The sequence below is a fragment of the Desmodus rotundus genome, chromosome 2 (genome assembly GCF_022682495.2).
Source record: "Desmodus rotundus isolate HL8 chromosome 2, HLdesRot8A.1, whole genome shotgun sequence".
Classification (NCBI taxonomy): Eukaryota; Metazoa; Chordata; class Mammalia; order Chiroptera; family Phyllostomidae; genus Desmodus; species Desmodus rotundus.
In genome coordinates this window covers 56227110-56235868 of record NC_071388.1, presented here as the reverse complement: position 1 = coordinate 56235868, position 8759 = coordinate 56227110, and positions in this window count along the sequence as shown.

Sequence of the window (8759 nt, the reverse complement as noted above, 5' to 3'; positions counted from 1 at the left end):
GAGGCTACCTCTATGGTAACTTTACCTCAGCCAATAAGGGTTTGTTATGTGGTCATGACTCCATTGGTTACAGAGCCAGCCTTGGTTATGGAGCATGTGGCCTTCCACAGAATCCCTGTAACCAGGCCCTGGTTTATGGAGCATGTGGTGTTCCACAGAATCCCTGTAACCAGGTTTTATGTTCTGTAACCAAGGATGAGGAATCTAGGTTAAGATCACCACAGAGCGCTCCTGTAAAGCCATCAGGAAAGTCGCTTTCTCTGAGATAGTGCTATCCAGGGTCTATATTTGGTAGGCCTCTCTTCAAAAAACAAAAGTGACAGGAGGCTGGTTAAAAAATAAACTAAAATAGAGGCCATGTCTAGGAAAAGTTAAAGATGAAAAAATACACAAAAAGAAAATTCAGCCATTGTGTGTGGTAATAATAATAGAAACTTTGAGCTGTAAAAGTGAAGAACATAAAGCATAAATCAGTTAGTGTGGAGAGTTTTAGACCCTTGTTCTATTTCTGGCCTCTTGTGCCTCTCACATAGTAGGTCATCAGTAAGTGTTTGCTGAATGAACAACTAAGTGATGGTTAAGTGGACTGGTTAATCTGATTTCAAAGATTTAAACACTGAAAAAAAGGAAACAATCCTCCTTCCATCTTTTTTTTTTTTTCAAGAGAAATCTATCATTGTTTCACTGCAGTCACTGTTCTTGTGTCTAGTCTTAATAAAAAAATATATTTTAATAGTCTCAGAACCCATTACATTTGGGACACATAGCCTGTTTTCACCTGCAGCCTTTATACAGGCTTTCACTAAGCCTTTTCTGATTAAAGGAGGACAGAACAGGTTGGCATCATTAACATGAACTGTTTCTCCCTTCTGAGTACATATGTTGCTCCTAATGACAGATGGGAGCATTGGCTGGTTACACAGACTGCAAAAACAGGATTATGGTGCAAAAGGGACACTAAAATAATTCTTAAAAAAAAAAACAACAAAACACAGCTCTGGTATTGTAGACAATTGTGGAAGGAGTTTCCTTACTTGCTTGTCACTGGCCCCCGGACAAGGGAATTGGGAGGCAGGGCTCTGTTGCAAGTTTTTTGACCAGTGCACATTATCAGCAATTATAATCGTGGGCTTAGCTTTATATGTCTGAGACATTAAAGTCACCCTTTCCAGTTGTGTTTTATTCTGGCATTTTGGAAAGATACATAATGCCAAACAGAATATTTATAACAGAACTTTTAAGGTTTATTCTCATCTATTTTTGCCCTCAAAGGTCATTTCATAAAAGAGATCAAAAGGCAGTTTCTTCCTGGCCAGCTCACTGGGTGGCCGGGACAGATGAAGTTCTAACAGAGCCTGGAAAAAGTACAAATCTAAAACTTGTTCTACACAGTTCCTTATGCATTATCTACTCTATTATGCCACATAATTACACCTGTGAATAGTTTAATTATAACTGGTGTATGGAAAAAGCATAAAAAATGATCCTGAAACAAGCTTACCAAATGGGCTTCCTGAGAATACCTGAATCCTTTAGGGGTGGTGCCTTGTTTATACAGAAATTTTAAAATGTTCAGGAACCTTGACATTATTTGGTGCTCAAACTTCATCCACAAAACAGGTTGTATCTTTTCAAGTGCTAAAATTCTACTGTTAGGAAAATACGAAATTTTGGGTTGTTTAGTTTTCCAGAGAAACATTGATTTAAGTAGCTAAAAGTTTGGATTTGAAGTGTGTATCTCCAAATTTTGTTTTTTACATTTTATTACTCTTGTAGGTCCATTCAGTCGGCACTATTGTGTGTCATCTGTGTACAGAACACTATGTTCAACCTTTGGTAAACAAAGATGAAAAAACATGCTAACTAACCTCGAGGAGTAAAATCCACAAAGAAAATACACATGTTAAAAAAAAGTAAAATATCTCTTGCTTATAAAGAATGCTAAAATGAGATACCTACAAAGTACAGCCATAGTGCAGAAGGTATGAGAAAGCTGCCGAAGGGTGCAGAGAAGGCTTAAATTAAGTCTCAGCAAGGGAACAACAGTTTACCAAGACAATGATAGGGTTTCGGAAGCAGGAAGAGGGAAAGAATCATTTGAAGGGAAAAGCAACAGTATGTGCACAAATAAAAAGGGAACTGCAGTAAGTGGTTATAAATAGATTGAGAGTATGAGAAAGGGAAAAGGAAGCTGAGGATAAACAAATATATAGAAGTTGTCATAGACAATTCTCACTATTTATAAAAAGCCATCAAACTATCTAAGAAAAGAAGTGATTAGAGTTATACTAAAGAAAAACAGCTGGGAATGTATTGAACAATGGGAAAGAAACATAGGGCTGAGAGAATAGTATGAATGTTTCCATATTTCAGGAGAGAGGGGATGAGGGTATCAACTGAGACAACACGAAGATGAAGGAACAGATTTGAAAGGATGGTGGATGAAGAAGCAAATAGATTTAGCAAGTTCTAATTAGTAAACAGTGGTGAGGAATAATCTCCAGGTTGGGCGAGAGGGTGGACTTTAGTGCCAATAAGCACTGCTGGAAATACAGAAGGGGCAGATAAGGTAAAGGAATCACAACACTGCTAGAATCAGCTTTATTGGGCATAATGATGCATTATGTCAATACCAGGATATGACATATGGGAATCTTGTATACATATGGCTGAAATAAAAAAATCCACACTATGATGCAAGGGTATGGGAAAATAGAAATACAGTGAGTATGGCAGAATTAACGGCCCCTCCCAATGATGTCCATGACTGAGGCTTTAGAACCTGTGAATATGTTATGTGTCAATATGTTACATGACAAAAGATATTTTTGCTGATGTGGGTGAGGTGAAGGAGTTTGAGATGGCAAGATCCCAGGGAACCCAATCTACTCACATAAGCCTAAAAACAGAAGAGGGAGGTAGGAGAGTGGGTCAGAGGGATGCATTGTAAGAAGGAGTCCACATGCTTTTGCTGACTGTAAAGATAGAGAGAAGAGGGTGATGAGCCAAAGAATGCAGATGGCTTCTCGGAATTGGGAACACTTCTCAGTTGACAGCCTGCAAAGAAACTGGGATCTCAGGTCTGTATTGGCAATGAACTGAATTCAACAACCTGAATGAGCAAGTAACAGATTCTCCCCTACAGCCACCAGAAAGGAACACAGCCTGCCAACACTTCTATTTTAGTCTGGTGGAATTTATAACAGACTTCTGACCCACAGAACTTCAAAATAATAACTTCTGTTGTTTCAATGCACTAAGTTTGCAGTAATTTTGTTATGGCAGCAATAGAAAACCAATACAACACATCAGAACATACGGGGGGAGTTATGGGAGTAGGGATGAGGTGGAATTTGTAAGGTTTTGATTCACAAAGCCAAATTACAAAAACATTTTCCTGTTTATTGTAATAGCAAAATAGAATTTTTTCATGCACTTCACTGAGAAATACCTAGGTTTGTCTTCCTAAGGCACTTACTTCCCTTAATATCACTTGGAAAACTTCTTTTATATAAAATATTAGACTAATATAGCACTGATTATAAATATTTTACTTACTTATACCTACTTCATTACCAGTAAGCAGAGTGTCTAAAAATATGTATAACAGAATAAAATTTATCATGTTGCCAGAAATCTTTCTGCTTCCAAATAAAAGAAAGCAACTAGAAGTAACAACTTAAAACAGAATTTGTCATGAGGATTTGAGGACGGCCTAGAGAATTTAAGGACAGGGATGTAGTGCTGCCTCAGGACCAAATGGACGCAAAACAAACGTGCTCAGCACATTCTGTCGGCATGTCTTAACTGTGGGCTTGCCAGGCATCTGCCCCATGCTGCTCTCTCACAATTGACTGCCTCCCTTTGTTCTTGGTTCAGGTAGCACAGGTCGTCATCAAATGCACCAACTTTTAATTTCACTAGAGTTCCTTTAAGAGAGATAGACATTCCTCCCTCCTCCCCAGGCCCAAACCAAAGAAAGGAGACTCATTTTGCCCAGGTTATGTCAGGTCTCAATCACCTGTGGCCAAGAGAGTGGTTTATGCCTAGTTAGGTAGATCCATGAAGCTGTGGAGAAAGGGAAGTTCCCATCTACGGATACAATTCAGACAGTTTCATATATGTCCACTATAAGTAAAGAGCATAGAATGGAAAATAAAGATAGAAGAGTAAACTAAAGCCAGGTTACACTTGATACATGAAAATATAGATCAGAGGTTTGGGGCAGTTGTTCAAGGGAGTTGGATATTTGTCTTTAAGCTTTGACTGTCAAATTAAAGGTGACAAAATTCATAGCTTGTGTGAGATAAAACTGTCCAACAGCTAAGGAAAAGCAAACTCTATTGGACATTTATGTTTGGGAGAAATCCTCCAGAATGAATTCTTTATGTGATATAATAGAAACAGCTAAATAAGATTAAGCGATAAAACTGAACACTTACATGCAGTTGTTTCTAATGGAGCCTCCACTGCAGTGAATGTCACAGAACTCAGCATTTTCTGCTGACTACGAACCTATTAGTTGATTGACCATAGGCATTAAGTATATCTATTAATTCTAATTATTGCTTTTTATTTTAAAAATAAAACATTATTGACCTTAGAGTTTAACAAACCTCCTCTTAATGTTTATTATGCAAGTTGAAAATATCAATTTCAAACTAAGATAAAATATAATTATATGAATTCAATTTGTATGAAAGCCCATGGTGTGCTGGGCAATGTTTAACAACCAGTTCTAGATGGTGGTGCAGTGGGTGGATTTGAGGATGCTTTCATCTGCAGGGTTTATCAATCTCTGTGGTGTAAATACTTTTATATTAGCCACTTTCAAGTGAGCAATGTGATATCAGTGACCGTGGAGTTGGAGAGATGTGCAGTAGCACACCATTCTATAGTATTTCCACCATACAGATGCAATACAAATAAATAAACTCAAGAAATAGGTAATAGTAAAATGTAGCAACTAATCAAGAAGTGGTGAATCTTTAACATTTACTACTTGATTTATTTGCAAGTTTATATCATTTAAATTTTAACAATGGCTAAATTTAACAATTGGTTCTTAGATTTCCTGAAAATGTAGCAATCAACTTGCAAACTAATAAGGGCTGGCTCTATTACACTGTGAAAAACCAACAGCAATCATTTTCTAAAATGTTAAATCAATTAATTAAGAAATGCAATATGGACCACAATTGGTTATAATGTAATGGCAATCATCAAGTAATGTTGAGAGCAATTTTTTTAAACAAGCTGTTTTCCTTCGCAGAGGAGTAAACATCTGACTCATTGTGCTAAGCACCTTCTCAGCACTGCCTTTCGGTCCACTTGCGACAGTTGTGGGCCGTGCAGCGGTCCGCTTTTGTTTCGGTGGTGTATACACCCGTTGACTTTGGTCCTGTCCAGATGTACTTTGACATTCTTTTACTTTCCAGATTTGATTTTCTGATTATTTTAGTTTTCTATAATACAAGCTATTTTACTATTCTAAATTATGTAGGTAATATAGTCATCTTACTATAGGTATAAAACTTCCAATTTCCTACCTCCTTTTTCCCCTCCTAAATGAATTTTTAAGATAGAAATTTTGGAAAATATGAAATTTTTAAGGAATGTGACTGTTTTCTATTACTGAACATACTATATTTAAAATGTTACAATGTTTTCTTACATACTAGTCTTTTTTAAAAAAATTTATTCTTATTCAATTACAGTTGTATGCCTTTTCTCCCCATCCCTCCACCCCACCCCAGCTGAACCCCCCTTCCTCCTCCACCTCCACCATCCCCCTTGATTTTGTCCATGTGTCCTTTATAGTAGTTCCTGTAATCCCCTCTCCTCATTGTCCCCTCCCCACTCCCCCCTGGCTATTGTTAGATTGTTCTTAACCTCAATGTCTGTGGTTATATTTTGTTTGCTTTTTTCTTCTGTTGATTATGTTCCAGAGTTTTAAATTTCTTAAGTATATGAAAAGTAAAACAATGGAATAAAACATGAAGATGAGACAATTTTTTAAGATGAGAACATATCAAATTGGCTGATGAAACAACTGTATAAAATATTCAAATTAGCCCTGGCTGGTGTGGCTCAGTTTGTCGGGTGCTGTTCGATCCCTGGTCGGGGCGTATGCTGGAGGCAACTGGTCAGTGTTTCTCGCATTGACGATTCTCTCCCTCCTTTCTCCCACCCTTCCCCTCTCCCTAGAACCAATAAAATTAAAAAAATAAATATTCAAATTAAAGCTTGTTACATGTATATACTAAACTATTAGGTGGTGTATAAATTTGTGGAGATTTGGCATCTAGCTCAGAGATCTAAAAGCAAGAGAAAAAAATTGCTGTACCAGAACCAAGAATGAAATGACAAAACTCAAACATGTGAAAATTTCCAAAAATTAGGCATGCAGCTGATTAGAAATTTGAGATAATGGGTGTCCAGAAGGACATAATATTTTACACAGGTATAAACAGCTAGTTTCCAAAGTAGTATGTTCATGTACAAGTGATGTAGTTTGATGAGGCAGAAGAAATAGGATAAAGAACAGTGAGGGGAATCCAATGGATGTACAGAAATGAAAGCATGGTGGCCTCCAGAGTCTGAGCAGATCCCAAAACACATTTTCATGAAATTCTTGATGAGTTTCCCCTCTCCATTCTATTGTAATCAAGAGACAAGGAATTGGGCATGTGATGTTAAATGAAAAATAAATAATGTGATCCTAAAAAACAGAAAGAGATGGGGAATTTATGCTAAGTGGGTTATGTGTGGAAAGGAAAGACTATGATTGGACAGAGTTTTGTATAAAAGTTTCAGTTGCTTTTGACCCAGCAATTCCACTGCTAGTATTATATCCTAAGAACCCTGAAACACCAATCCAAAAGAACCTATGCACACCAATGTTTATAACAGCACAATTTACAATAGCCAAGTGCTGGAAGCAACCCAAGTGCCCATCAATAAATGAATGGATCAAAAAACTATGGTACATTTACACAATGGAATATTATGCAGCAGAAAGAAAGAAGGAGCTCTTACCCTTTGCAACCAGTATGGATGGAACTGGAGAGCATTAGGCTAAGTGAAATAAGCCAGGCGGTGAGGGACAAATACCATATGATCTCACCATTAACAGGAACCTAATCAACAGAATGAACAAACAAGCAAAGTATAGCCAAAGACACTGAAATTGAGAACAAGCTGACAGTGATCAGAGAGGAGAGGGGAGGGGATAATGGGGAAAAGGGTGAAGGGTTTACAGGAACAATCAATCATAAAGGACACATGGACAATAACAAAGGGGGGTGGAAACAGCGGAGGGAGGCAGGGAGGGCTAGGGTGGTGGGGTGGGGTGGGGGGAAAAGGCAGAAAACTGTACTTGAACAACAATAAAAAAATGTTTTTAAAATACAAAAAAAAATAGTTTCAGTTGCTAGACACCTCATCATAGCAACTACTTTGTAATGATCTCATTTCTGTTATGTTTTACCCATGTTGTAAAATATAAAATTATTCATACTAGTTTGAAGATTATATATATCATATAATATAGATTATATGATATATACATATATATATATATATATATATATACATGTGTAATCTCATAGCAGTTAAGAGTGGAAAATCTGGGCAAAGACTGCCTAGGTGCAAGTTCCATCTCTATCATTTACCAGTTATATAAACCCAGGCAAGATATTTAAACTCTTAATACATCAGTTTCCCCATCTATTTAAAAGGGATAATAACTAACTCATAGGGTTGGAGTAAAAATGTATTAAACTAATATACTAGTTTAATACATTATTAAACATTATTATTAGTTTAATAAAGTAATGTATGTAAATATATTGAAACAGTGCTCAATGTCAGCAATCATACAATCACCCTGATCATAATCATTATCATCATTATCATTATATTATTATAAAAAAGGCCATAAATTCACATATACAGACCACATAAAATGTTGAGAAGATGTCAACTAAAAATGTTCTAAAATTGAAGCTTACAATAATTGTTTAGATAGACCCCAGGGGAAAACTGCTATGTTAAGAACTATCTATCAACATAAAGAATTGGTGGAGTGGCCCCCACAAGACAGATGCAGAAGATAAATCTTACAGCTGGATCTAATAGGCCAAGCTGCTGGCACTGCTTCCACATCTTAACCTTGTCTGACCTGGGAGAAAACAAATCTGGGCAACATGCCCCCATAGCTTTGGGGAAACTACCCCTAGATGGAGCAGTTTAATTGAAAATTCCAAAACTTCCTAAATTCCCATGATAAGATCATGACATCCTTGGCCAAAGAACCAGAGCTTTTTCCTGCCACCTGAGGGATATTTATCTTGTTACTATGCTTTCTTCCCTTTTCTCAAAGGGGAAGCAATGAAGCTATTCAGAGAATTGTCACCTTTTTATATTTTTACTTTAAGTTCTGTAGGCGAAGACTATAATAGAAGGAAAAAAGTTTCATAGGCTTGCTTAAAGAACTGAAATTCTAGTCATATTCAAAACAGAGGTGTTACGGTTTTGTGTGTATATATGTGTGCAAGTTTGTATACGTGTGTGGGATGTATTTGTATTTATGTGTTGAATGGTGTGTGTGCAACTACATATATAAGTAAGAAAATATCTGTGGACAGATGCCTGGATCCACATATACAAAGAGTAACAGGGCAGCACCCAGGGCACCTTCCAGTGTGTGCTAGTCAATTTACAGAAGTTTGGAGAAAAGGATGGGGAACGATGACTTA